The sequence below is a fragment of the Manacus candei genome, unplaced genomic scaffold (assembly GCF_025592945.1).
Source record: "Manacus candei isolate 608988 ecotype Guabito, Panama unplaced genomic scaffold, ASM2559294v1 h1tg000113l, whole genome shotgun sequence".
Lineage (NCBI taxonomy): Eukaryota > Metazoa > Chordata > Aves > Passeriformes > Pipridae > Manacus > Manacus candei.
This window is the reverse complement of record NW_026138161.1, coordinates 1,510,505-1,524,701: the sequence shown is the minus strand read 5'-3', so window position 1 is coordinate 1,524,701 and position 14,197 is coordinate 1,510,505.

The window sequence follows — 14,197 nt, the reverse complement described above, 5'->3', positions numbered from 1 at the left end:
AGATTTATTCTCCAGGGCTGATGCTATTACTGATTCAGGATCCAGCTATTAACAATAGCGGGGCAGGAGCACAGGGCAGAGACAGAGACTTGGTTCAGTCTCCTTTCTCACATCAGTGCACCCTTTACAGCCACCTGTCTTACAAAAGCTTTTTCCTAATTGTCCACAGTGATGTTAAACTGGCCAGGCTGGATGGGGCTTGGAGCAACCTGGTCTGGTGGAAGGTGTCCCTGCCCATAGCAGGGGAGTGGAACTAGATGATCTTTAAGGTCTTTTCCAATCCAAACCATTCTATGATTATGTTATTTGGTGGAGAATGAGGCTACAATGACCATCTTACACATCTGATTAAGGGAAGTAATGAAGACGGAGTGAGCAAGTTCTTTAATGCTGTAAATTCTCTGATGGTTAACTTGGCTGCATAGAAATAAAACAGCAAATTAGGGCACTAACTGAGCCAGGCACTGGTCTTTTGCAGTGCACAACTCAGAAAATGAGATATATACCACTGGTTTCAGCCATTTTTGAGGCCACTTTGAGCACCTCCTCCTCCTGGTCAATAATTTCCATCTAGCCAGGTCTGTCTGAGTCTTGTTCAGTCTATAGTTTCTTGTTCAGTTGGTTGCACCTAAGAAAGTTTATAAATCTTTACCTTCAGGCATGAGCAGGCTGGTCCTGCAAGCATAAGAGTGGGATGTTTGAGGCATCTGGGCAGCATGGGGCCCATATTTGAAGAGGGAATCACATGCAGCAAACCCATCTCTGCAAACACTTTAGTGGCAGCACTGTTCAGTGTTTTTTTGATGGTCAGCACCAGTAGCTACTCAGCAGTCACTGCCATAGCTTTTTGTAGATGCTCTTCTACCCTCAGTTAGATAGAACACACACCCTGATTGAAAATAGAGCTTTGGCTTGCAAGCCATTTCCAGTTTACACAGACCATATGAAAGTTTTGTTTCTCATTATCCCAGTGCAACTTTTAAGTGTTCTTTTAAAATACGCTCTGACAAAGCGATTTAGAAGGTGAAAAATCTAGGGTAAATTAAACATTATAGTAAAGGGTCTCAGTCTTCATCTCTGTATCTTGCCCTACTGGCATGAAGAATTGGCACAGCTTCGTCAGCTGGGAAGTGCCCCTGAGGCATCGAGGTGACTTTCCCAATGAACAGCAAATTGTGCTGTCCCAGAGAGGATTCCTTCACAAGTGCTGCTGCCAGGAGTAGTGCTACTCAACACCTCCTTTAACAAACAGGAGGAAGGTCTTCAGAGCATCCTTGTGCTGCTCAGAAACGGGGATAAATGAGGAGGAACATCTCTCAGCCAGTAGGCAGGGCACAGGTGCAGGATGTGAGGCCAGCTAAGTGCTCCTGACATGGGATGGTGCTGGCTGTGAAGAGCCCTCAAGGACAGGTCTGGCAGCACATCACCAGGCACTCTGAAAACATTGCTGGAGCAGAGCTGAAGTGTGCCCTGTCAGGAACTGCCATTGATTGGTAGGAAGATGGACCGACCGATTTAATAAACCTCTTCCATCTCTCTCCTCTGTAATTCTGTGACATTTTCTCCAGGAAAGTAACATAGTTCCAAATTAATCTGATTGCAGTGAAGCAGACTGTCATCAGCCCCTGGAGAGAACAGAGTGGTGTGATCCATCTCAGCTGAGAGCAGGTGAGACCACTGCCCCAATAGCATGACAGGGTGCCAGGTCTGTCTACTAATAATTAGCAGGGAAATAAGAAAAGATGGGGTAGGGAGACAGACTGAATCCATTTATTTCCTTCTAGTAAATAAAGAATGGGAAAAAAAGAAATGAGATGAGAAATAGATGGATAGACAGACATGATGGATTAGTCAATCTTGCCATCTACTTATAGGATTATAAATCTGTGATATAGACATTACTCAAAGAAAAACACATTGCTATGTGAGATCTAAGACTGCAGAGCAGCCTCTCTTCAACATGAGAGGAGAATTTGGGCACATTTAGCTGTTTTTCATACATATATGTGTGTTGTAACATTCAAAGACCTCAGCTCCACTCTGCCACAACTTGGCAATCCCCTGGAGGCAGGAAGTACTGGTGGGAACAGCTGCAGGGAGCTGGATGGATGCAGGCCTGCTGCCTGTCCATGGTTCTCATTTTTATTCCAGCCATTAGGAATGACTGGAGCCTGATACAGGCCTGGGTAGTGCAGACATGGGAAAGCATGTCTCTCACTCAACAGGCAACAAGTGAAAAGTCAAATCTGTGGTCATGGAGCACAAGAACAATCAGAAGACACATACAAGGATTCAAAAACTTTGACAAAATTTTGTGCTTGTTTGGATGGAAAGAAAGAAGGCAAGAGGATTGGAGAAGTGTAATTCTGTTCCCAGTGTTACCCCTCTTCTCCAGTTTCTTGTATTCTTCCATTCAGATGCAATTCTATTGGGAGCAGAGAAAATATTCATTAGAAATAATTCTCCACAGAAACAGAGCAGTGAAAAATGACATGCCTGGTTTCATGGGTGGCAGAAAGTCAAAGGGTATGAAAACAACCACAGAGTTTCAGAGGTAGCTCAGCCCATTGTTATTTTCCAAACTTTCTCACAAGGGTCTTGCTTCATGTTTGGGACACCAAACTTCCTTCTCCAGCAGCAGTTTTTAAATAGGAAAAGCCCTGGATCAATGCACATAAGGAGACTCTTTGAAACCCATTTGTAGTTCCCAATCTGATAACAAAAGTATATTATTCATCTAAAATGCCTTCATCATCCTTGTCTGCTATTTAATTTGTGCAACGATGCCAGGAGCTGCAGAAATTTCTTCCAGGCCACAGATCACCCACCGTAAAGATTACAAAAATCAGTCTTTCACAGCATAATTTTTTAATTGTCTATGCAGTCAGCTTTTCTTAGTGAAAAATGAAATGTGCCAAACAATAGTTTCTAAGACTTGTGCAGACTTTTGCATCCCTGTAGGAGACAAGGCCTGGCCCAACACAGACTTATTTCTAATAAACCTACAGATTCAAATGGTTGGGAAACTACATTCTGGGAGGCTGGGACGGTGTAAGACCTTCCCAAAAGACTCACTTTTCCTTTAGTAGGGTGATGTTTCTTTCCTTTTCCCTTTTCCATTTCCTTTATGTCCTTTTTTCTTTCCCTTTATTCCTTTTTTTTTTTTTTTTTTAAATCTCTCTTTTCCTCTTGTCCTTTGCTTTATCCTTTTGAGCTCCATCAAGAAATGGAGACTTTTGTTTTGGCCAATTCTGCTGTATCCAGTAAGGCTTTTTATTCTGGTCAGATGACTTTCTCACTCTATCAGGGAAAGCAAAAATAATGGAAGGAATCCAAGATATCAATTGTGACAGCAACTGTATGCTGGTAGTCTAGCACACTCTATATTTCTAGATAAGCTTGTTTGAAACAAAGACAACTAAAGAAAACAAACAAACAAAAAACCCCCCAACCTGTTAGAACTCGACAGAACTAACCCCTCGCCATATGATATTTGCTAATGAACTGCATGCAGCGAAAAACGTGTGAGAATCCTTTCTGTGGCTTTTTGGGGAGAGTGATAAATTAATTCAAGTAATGTAATAAGCAAGTCTGAAAATGGGTTGTGGTGGGTGGTTGCTTCCCCTCCCCTTCCCCCCCCTGCTAAATCTTACCATAAATGTTTCCCTCAGCAGATGCAGACGCACATAATTTCTTTCGGGATTTTATAACCATGACAACCAGTTTTAAAGGAACGTTTTCTGTTTCCACAGTTCAAATTAGAAGTGTATCCAAAAAGAGGGTTGTAAAATGAGCAAAAATAAGCTACTATTTCCACATCTTCCTCAGAACAATGGAGTGTTACATTTTTGCTTTTATTTTTACATACAAATATGATAAAATGTAAAATAAAGCTTCTGTACCAACTTTTACTTAAAAAAAAAAAAAGAAACAAACACCTTTTTAAAAGGAGATTTTATTCCCTAGCTAAAAAGCCTTCATTTTAAAGATAGTGAAATTAAATCTTTCTCATTTAACTCATGTTAGATTTAATGATACTGTAATTTATAATGCGTAAAGCATGTTGACATTTAATGCATATGACTTCTTTGAAGTTACATCCTTTTAGTGGAGATGAATTTTGATGAGTTTTACCAAAGGAGTTGAAAGAGTTTAGGTAAGCTAAAAATAACTTAAGAGTGAGTTTAATCTGGGTTAGACACTGTTCCTTTTATTTTACATTGAAATCTCATTAGCAGCAAGGTGCAGAGAACCTTTCAAGGCTTTCAAATACTTTAAAAATCGATGCCAAGATCTGAACTGGAGTCACAGAGAGGCCAGTAGAGAACATGCTGCCAGTGCTGGTGTCCTGATGACCTGCTGAGCTGAGATTTCACCCCAAAAGGCTCCTCTGTGCTCCCATTTCTTTTTCAGGCTATGTCCAGCTCCAGCCAGGGCCCATCAGCCCTGACCTTCACATGCTCACCTGGGGGCCCAGCACTGCTCATTAACACTGATACTGCTCCAAAGGACCAGGGCAATAGAAAAAAGATGTGTGCAACATCCATAGAAACAGAGAGGAAGATGATCCTATCAACATCCATAGAAACAGAGAGGAAGATGATCCTATCTCAGAATTCCCATATTCCTTGCCTAGAAGAAACCAGAATAATCCTTCCTACCACCTCTAAATAGAAGGCTGGGAGCTTACTTGGATGCAAGCACTGAGCAGTGCCAGGCAGGGAAAAGATCTTCCCTCCCTGCTGTCAGAGCTCCAAGAAATGTAGTATTCATTTGGAGTTCCTCTGTTCAGCCCTCGGTGCCTGACTTACAGCTGTTGATATCTCAGTTGATCACCCAGACCTGGTTTTCAGGCAACAGAAAAAGACAGAAAAGACTCTGTGTGTGTATGTGTGTGCCCACATGCTTGTGTGTGTGCATGCACGAAACAGGGTGCCTAGGCAGGCCTTTTTTTCTCAAAGTAAAACTCTCAGAATAAGTCAGATGAGCAGTTCTTCATAAACATCTCTCCCTCTCTTGATTTAAATTGGGAACATAAATCCTCACAGAGAGGCAGGTCCATGCCTTTGCACAGATAAATCCCACCTGTTCTGTGAGGCTCTAATCTGGCAAAACATCCCACTGTAGCCAGCAGATAACTGTGAACTGATGGTCCCTGGGCCTGGAGTGCAGCAGTGCTGTCAGCCTCTGGTTACAGCAGCCTGGCTACTGCACTCATGCTTCCTCTTGGTTCAGTTCCATGTTTTGGCTACAAGAACATTTATTACCTGGATTATTAATTTTAAACTCTAGTGGGCTCACCTGTGTTTAAACAGTGTCAGCAAGGCTTTTTCAGCACTGGTGTTTTGTGAGTATGTCTTTCCCATTACACCTTTCACATGATTAGTCCCTGGTTTGTCATTTCCAGCTCCATATTTCTAACCCATCTTGAAGCAGTTTACATAATGTCTCTGTGGAGTTGCCTTTGTTTGCCATGTTGCCAAAACACTGTGTCAGCCTGGCTGGGTGATGCAACCTTCCTCTTCTCCCTATACAGGGTAAACCCCTCCTATAAATCCCTAGAAAATCGCCGGGTTCATTTACCATCTGGCACACGTGAAAACTTGCTTCACAAAGAGGAAATGCACAACATTCAGCTGATCCTTTCTGCACAAAATCACCATTACTTTGACATTATTAAGAGATGCAGGTTTTTCTGTGTAACAAAGAGCAAATTCTTCACCCGTGTGACTGGGGATCCACCTGGGGATGCAGCAAATGAAGATGAGGTTGTTGGGTTGTTTGTTACAAAACCACTGAGGACTCAACACTTGTGTAATTTCTCCTAAGGGATGACTAAGGTGACTTGGTAATTCCTCCCCTGCAGGGGGGGGTCTGCAACTCTATCCTGAGAAAGTAATTTTAGCCCACACTGCAGTCCAGTTTTCCAGTCTGAGGTTCACCATCAGCAGAGGGGCTTCTACTTACCCAGTTGCACACCACTGCGGGCACTGCTAATTGATGGTCCACTCCAGCTGCCTCCCCAGCTGGACACAGCTCCTGGGCATTACATTGCCTTTTCTGAAGAAACACTTCAGTGGCCCCTGTGCTGTGATCCCCTGTGAACGCTCAGACCTGTGCCTTTCTCCCTCTGACTTGCTGTTTGTCATATGTCCAACTTGAACCTTGGTGTCAAGCCAAAACAGGCTGCTGGTACAGGACTACAATAAGCACTTCATGTTTCTGTTATCTAATCACATCTTTACATGCCGAACAATAAAATCCCAAATAAAGGAAGCAAAATGTTGCCTTAGAACAAGTGTGGGAGACAATTGCAACCAAGAACTGATCATCAGGAGAGCAGCACACCAGGAGCAAACATGTAAGAAACAGGTATACAGAAGAGAGATGGGGTTTAATCTAGCACAAAGACCTGCTTAGGTTGAGTGTTACAGAAAGTAATAATTTTCTATTATTAGTACTATCTTTATGTTAAATTTCGTGACACCTGTCAGCTGTGAAAGCAGACCCTACAGCCATATGAACACACCAGAGCCATCACTTACGTGTTTTTAAGGTAAATGAATGGATCACCAACCCCTGAGAACAACATGCAGACTTGCAGAGGAGGTTATGACCCTGAACCACTGCATGCTCCACCTGGATATCAGCAAGATCTCTGGGAGAAAAGAAGCTCACAGTTTCTGGCAGTGCTGGTTACCAAGGAGTGACGCTAAACTTAGTGCTCTGAAAGCACCTTGCATCTCTTTCCTGTTGACACATAAATTAGATCTGACTATGATATGGATGTGCATGTGAGAGAGACTCTGCACGACTAAATTTCACAGCAATAAAGATTTCTTTCTCAGAGCCCAGCTGAATTCTCAGTGCACTGCTGAGCCCTTATTGCTCTCCAGCACTGCAGTACCCTCACAGTTGCTGCTGGAGCTGTGCATCAGAGCTTGGCAAAAGCCAGGAGAAGCAGTCACTCCTTTATAAGCAGAATTAAAGGCAACAAAGCTAAACAGACCCATTTCCCTTCCCTTTTAATAGCAGGTCAGTGACGCAATGTCTCTAATTAGCACTCACAGTTGGCCATCGCTGAATTGCTGGGAAATGTTCAGTGGCCAGCAGGTATCTTGACACCCTCCCCTTTTGTCAGTGGTTACTGTCAATCACAAATGCTTTGGCTCTTGACTGCTGTTACCTGAGCTGAAGAGCCAGCTATTGCAGTCTGGTCTTCAGATGGGGTCAGAGATTTTTGTGATGTGAGTGAAGCGAACAAAAAAGTGGGCAGAACACAGAGGGAATCTTTCACAGACACATCTAACCTTCGTGATACCAGGACTTAAAAATAGGTTTGGAACAATTTAAAATTCCTTCCCAATGTTGCCTAGATCTGATCTAATAAGAAAATGATGGGTGTGATTTTTGAGCAGGAGTGAATGCATATGGCATTTACCATTTAGAACAGAGTCTGTAAGATCCAGCAGCAACATGCTTTCCATTCCAATCACAGTCTACACACACCCCTGAATAAAAATGTATGTTATACACACGCTCACACATGTTCCCAAGTGCATGCAAGTAAAATTATTGAAAAGATGAATTGAAGTGAGAAGGAAAAAAGAAGAGGAAGATAGCAAGTTTTCACCCTTTGGATAAAAAACTGTGTTTGGAGTGATCACTAAGGAAATGGCAGTGTAAAGCAGTGCTGTTCCCATTGCTTCTTTTTCTCCCCTAGTTAGTGTTGATCCTTCCTTTTTGGCCTCTGCAAAATAAATTAAGCTTAAGGAAATGCTTCCTAGCATCAGTGATGCAGGACTCCTCCAGGGCTTTGTTTAGCTTGTGAGGAAGGGCCTTTTCTACCATGACCAAGTCCATGCTGTGAAGGGCAAATGGGCAAATACAGCAAAGCCCACTGCAGTGTGAGGGTCTGCAATCCCATGGGAGGGAAAGCACAGCTTATCACAGAGCTGCGCCCTGGCTGAAGGAATGAAAGGGTGTTTTTGTCCCTGGTGACTGACAAAGATCACAAATGTTTTCACCAAGCAATATTGCACAACTGATTATCATTTGACTCTATGAATGGCCCTACTCAGAAAGACAAGAACTCTTAAAAGAATAAAAATAGAAAAAATTCTACAGGTTTTCCTTTAGGGATCATCCCCTCGAATCAGCTATGACACACCTAGTAAACATGTGAGGCTTGATAGGGCTGAGTGGTATATTAGATCCTCGTCCCAGAGCTCCTATATTAATTTTATCACAGCTCTCAGGAAATTAAATACATTTTATACCATTCCTTCATTTGTGATGTACCTGACCTTGATCTAGATTTAGTTTTTTCCAGTTGGCTCAAATTGGGCAGTCATAATCCCTCCTTTCTGCTGTTGCTGAATGTGAAATATCTGAATTAATGAAGTCTTGTTTCTCTATCACATGATCTAAGCTGCCAAAATATTTACTTTCTCCCTGAGTGATGTACAAAAGAATGAAAATGTAAATCATCTACGTGTTCCTTCAAGCTCTACTTTACATATAAACTACCAACCTTGCTGCCTTCTACTTTCCAAGCTGTACACTGCAACACACAAAGAATGCTCAAATTCTGTAAAATTTAACTACAAGTATAAAGATAATCCTGGGCATGATGGGCTTTAGACCCACTTAAACTGCAAAAATCAGCTTAACCAAAGTATCTGCTTATACTGTATCTTTGGACTAAGTCCCTCAAATATATAGCTTTCAGCTCACAGGATAAACCAAAAGATATATTAGGAACTTGAATGAAACCATAAAGATTAGGATAGCTAAGACTTTAAAGTTCTTCTAATATTCATTTGAAAGTGGAATCTTTCCCTAATGGGAAAGGAGAGCTGAAAACCTAATAAAAATACTTGTACTTTATGTCTCATCTAATGAACGATCCTGTAACAAATGTTAATAGTTAAAAAAGGCAAAAGCCATTAAAGTGCTATTTCTCAGGCCCTGCTGTCATAACTCCATATCTTCAATGTAGCAAAAGCCAACTTAGTAACAGCAGATCTGGCCCACTGTGATTGTAAAGAAGTGGATAAGCATCTCATCAGTATTATGCAAGAGACATTCCTTCACATTATCTCCATACTGTTACTTCCTTCCCAGTCTCCATGTGGAAATATTCCACAGTTTGGGATAAAATAATTTAGGTGCAAATAAAGAATTTATTGGGATCAAATCAAGGAGATGCCTTGGATTAACACATAATATACAGAAAAGGAGTCTTATCGCTTGATTCTTCTCTTCAGTCTGGAGGCATCTTGAGAAATGTGACTAGGACAAAAGAAACCTCCTGGAGTTCAACAACAAGGCATGCACAATTCTGCAGCTGGAATTAACTCCATTTTATTCTGCAGGCTAGGGTCTGCCTCAATGAGCAGCAGTCCTGCTGAAGAGGAACAGGGGGTTATGGTGAACAGGTTCAAAATCAGCTGAGAATGCACCCTGAGATGGTGGGGGAGCTGGGCTTGTTTAATCCAGCAGAGAGGAGACTAAGGCATGGTCAGGAGGCTTGAAGTGTAGTTCAACTACTTGAAGGGTAATTGCAAAGATTACAGAGGCGGATCAAGTGGAAGCAGACAATATAAAAGGGGGAGACACCCATGAATCACCATTTTGGAGGTTCAGGTGAAATGTTTTTGTCAGTGGTGCAAAGCCAGAGCAAGCTGCACAGGGAGCTGCTCTAAGGTTCATCATTGGTAACCTCCAAGACAGCTAGATGCAATCACGTCTGACCAATAAATCAGCCTGAAGACCTCCAGGGTCCTTTCCAACCAAATCCTCTGTATGTGATTCCTGCAACACGCATGCTAACCCACCTTCCTCCGTTTGTAAAACCTTCATTCTCCCAGATAAATAGAGCTTTTATGGTATGTCACAGAGTTCTGACTGAGCACAGGTGTCTTTGAGCCTCTAAGGAAAACTTTTGATCAGAAATCTGTTTTCTTTGTGACAATCTGTGTTACAGATTTGTTTTGTTCTTCTTACCCTCAGGGTACTGGAAAGCAGAGAAATAAAAGATTGCATATACCAACACAATAAGAAAAAAAATAACTAAGCGTAGGGTAACTTCTGCTTTCAGCTACAGAAACTTTGTCTCATTTGAAAGAGGAGTTCTAGCTACAGAGCCAAAAATAACTTATTGAGTAGGGCTACCAACAGACCTTTGCTTGCATGAGTCTGAATGGAGGATGGGTCACAGGCTCAGCTGCTGCAAGTTCAGCATCTAACAGTCAGTGGGAATATTGTGATTTACACCAGCTGAGATATGACTTTCTGTTTCTATTTTAATAAATCAGCTGAGAGAATAAATTTCTCCTAACTTGCCTGGCATGGTTCTATTAAGATGTTTAACCACACTAACACAACGACTATTTTTTAGTGCAAACCACAAATGAAACATCCTCTGTGCCACATAAAGCACATCTTCCAGCTCAGACTGATTTTAGAGGTGCTAATTATATTAGTGTTGCAGGAACTACAGTAATTCACTTCTAAAATCCATTTAATTTCTTTTTAATTACTCATGTTTACCAATTCCTCTAGATTCAGAAAAGGCTCAAAATTGCAGTTAGCAAAGAGGGCTTGAAGCGGAATGATTAAGAACATCTGGCATATACATAATTATACCAGGCAATTTATTCTGCCTTTACCATTTCACTATAGCCGTGGTAATGAGGTAGAGCTGGATTCTATCACTTTTTTGAACATTTAGAAGTACCTTACTACACAGACAGTTTCACTGAAATGACTGGCAATAATTAAAGTGTATAACACCAAAATCTTGGGAGAAACAGTTGTATAATCTTTCCCTTACTAAGTGGAGCTACCAGCCCCAGATATGTGATCAGCTTTGCCCATGAATGAATTCAGCCAAGTTTGAGTTTATCTGAAAAAACTATCTGAATATCACTAACTATAGCAAATACCTTGAGCAGCTTGTTGTAGCATAAGAAAAGTATGAATCAATACTAAAATCATGTTGATTCTGCCAAGATTTTGCCACTGGAAGAAAACAGAAAAAAAAAATCAGATTATGTCACACCATACTATTTCAAGGATTTTTGAAGTTAAACATTTCATTCTTGCTTTAAAATGTTGTATGTTCCAGGAACATAGCAGAGAAATTAAGTAAAGGATTTTACTTTCAAATCAAGTTCTACTTAATTTTCCTTTGTGGCCAACTTAAAAGATTTAGGTTCCTTGAAATTTGTGCAAGGCCGAATTTCCAAAGCAGCTCAAGGAAGGGATGTGAGCTTCACACATAAATTGCTGCCTCAATATGGCTTTCATTATGCAAAAGGTGAGATTGGCTGATCAGGGTGACTCTTTCTGCCCAAGGGTGTATTAATTTTATTTCCTAACTACCATCTTTTTAGATCTCTTTATTCTTTGCAACCACTGACCAGGCACAATTCCTGGACAGTGCCATTAACCCTAGCATTACCAGCTTCTATTCCAAGGGTGGTGTGACAACCTGGGAGAAGACAACTCCAGAGAATATTTCAGGATGGCTTGACCAATGTCATGAATAACCTTCAGACCCTGCTGACTGCAGAAAGCCTGACAACCTCTATATAAATTCTTAAAATAAAAAAATGAGCAAAAAAGAATCAGTGAAAGGTAAACTCCTTTCTTTGCAGTGCTTCACAAGAAATGTATCGCCATTTGCATTAGAGTCTCAACAGCCCAATTTGAAAACCAATAACATTCCTCCTGAAAATTCTGCATTATGGGTTTCCATAAGACATGTAATGGAAAAATCCAGCCCTACTGTACAGTCAGAACATCTTTCGCTGGAAGGAGACAAGGCTGAATAATGAAATTTCAAAGCAATAATAGTAGGTCTGAAAGTTTTGGCATTCTCCAAAACCATGATTCTGGGTCACCACAGTTCACCACTCTGCCCAGTTGATGGAGGAACAGCTCATCCTCTTCACCTGGACTAACCAGCTTTGGAAACACTTCATGTCTATGCATCAGCAAGGGCTCAGAGGAGGTGGGCTAGTGCATCCTCATGAAATCCTCTTCTCCCCATGAAACTAATTGCAAAAAGAGTGATGACCCAGGCCACCAGCCACCCAACTTTATTTTTAAGGATGACACAATACACACTTCATATGCCACCTGTGACTGCAAGTAAGCAAAACTATAGGTAAGAAATATTTTCCAGTGGTAAGCAATATTCACCATTTCCTTGTGCTGTTTCTTCAAGTTCTTAGCCCAGGACCTTTCTTCTGCTGTCTCCTGTTGTTATCATTCACTTGTTATTGACTCTTTGCTGCCATGTGGAACTGATTTCCTGTTTTCATTTAGTGAATCAGTCAATTCTGCTACAAAATTGACCCTTAGTTATTTTTTCTTGTGGTTTTCGAGTGTCTTTTGCTCCATCTTCCTGTTTGTCCCTTTGTGCAGCTTCAAAGTACCTTACATTGGTCTGTACTACTCTTGTGAATACAAGTGGCATTTTATTGAAGATTCAGCTTTTCTTCTGTGTTCTCTGTCTGCCAAATATTGAACCAAGTTATTTTGGAGACTACTGTTCGAATCCAGGCACTGAAAATGCATATGCTTCCTCCAGACAGACTTTATAGGATGCAGTCCAAACTTGATTTGAGTTGGCCCAGCAGCTTCCTCTACACAATAACATTAGCATTTCCCCGCATAAACTGAGTCTTAGAAAATTCATTGAAGAATGTTTTATTCTGGAAAAAGAAAAAAAAAACCAAACCCACACCATTTTTGTATGAGAGATGCATGTTCCAATCTCAAATTCAGATTTCTTTCCATATATATATTGCCTGGGCATACGTTCAAATTTCTGCAAGGGAATTTATTTCATTCTCTTTCAAAGGCTGAACATAAAGATTCTTTTTTATTCTAGTGGTTGTTGCTTTCATTTGAAATGCTTTATTGACATATTTGCGTGCTTCTTGCCGTATGCAAATTTTGCATCTATGGCCAAGTCATGATCTGATTCCTCCTCAGAGAGTCAAAGTGGCTCCTTGTATTTTAGTGGTGGAACCCCTGAATTAAATCTGTTTAACTGAGATGATACGTTTAAGTCTGGCCTGCACAGCTCTAGTGACTGTTAATTTTCCTGGTTAACACAAAACTGCACCAGTATAAATGGCACCTTAAATCTTCCCTCCTGAAAACCACCTTTTGGACACCAGTTGTCAATCCATTGAGACAACTAAGATAATTTTCAGGATATGTCTGATAAAGGTGCTTAAGCACAGACCTATATTAGTTATTGTTACCATTGGGGTTTGGCTTTTCTGAAAACAATATTACCTTGGATACTTCTGGCTACAGTGTCAGTCCACTTGGCAGTAGTTTTACATGAAGACGAGTCTCAACAGACCCATCAGCTCACCCTATTTTTTTGGAAATACAGTGTTGCTGTGAATAGCATAAGATGAAAGACATGAAAAGAAAAAAAATAAAAAGGTAAGGAGGCAAAAATAACTGAACTAAGTAGCAAACATGGAAACTCACAAATTAGCTGGTCCAAAGATTTTATTTCTATGAAGTACTTGTTTTCCCAGGTCTCAGATAGCCCATTTCTTACCTTGTGTAAGTACAAACACGCCATTTCTGTTCACACTAGCTACAATGAAGACAGAATGAAAGCTTTAGCCCTGAACAATGGCAATTTCCATCCTTTCATCAGATTTACATACAACCTTTATGATGGTATGAATCAGTGTTGGCATCAAACCCTGTTGAGGTGTGCTGCTTTTGGCTGGGTAGAATTAATTTTCTCCACAGTGGCTTGTGTGAGGCTCTGCTTTGGATTTCTGCTGGACACAGGGTTGGTAAAACAGAGATGTTTTTGTCATTGCTGAGCAGGGCTTACACAGAGCCAAGGCCTTTCCTGCCTTTCGTATGGCCATGCTGGGGAGGGGCCTGGGGGTGCTTGGGAAGCTGGGAGGAGACACAGCTGACCCAAATTGACAAAAGGATGTTCCAGGTCATATGACACCATGCTCAGTATATAAAGTGAGAGGAAGAAAGAAGAAGAGTGGGACATTTGGAATGCTGGTGTTTTTCTTCCTGAGTAACCATTATGTGTGATGTGGCCCTGCTCTCCTGGAGATGGCTGAACACCTGCCTGCCCATGGGAAGCAGAAAATTAATTCCTTGTATTGCTTTGCTTGTCTGTGTGGCTTTT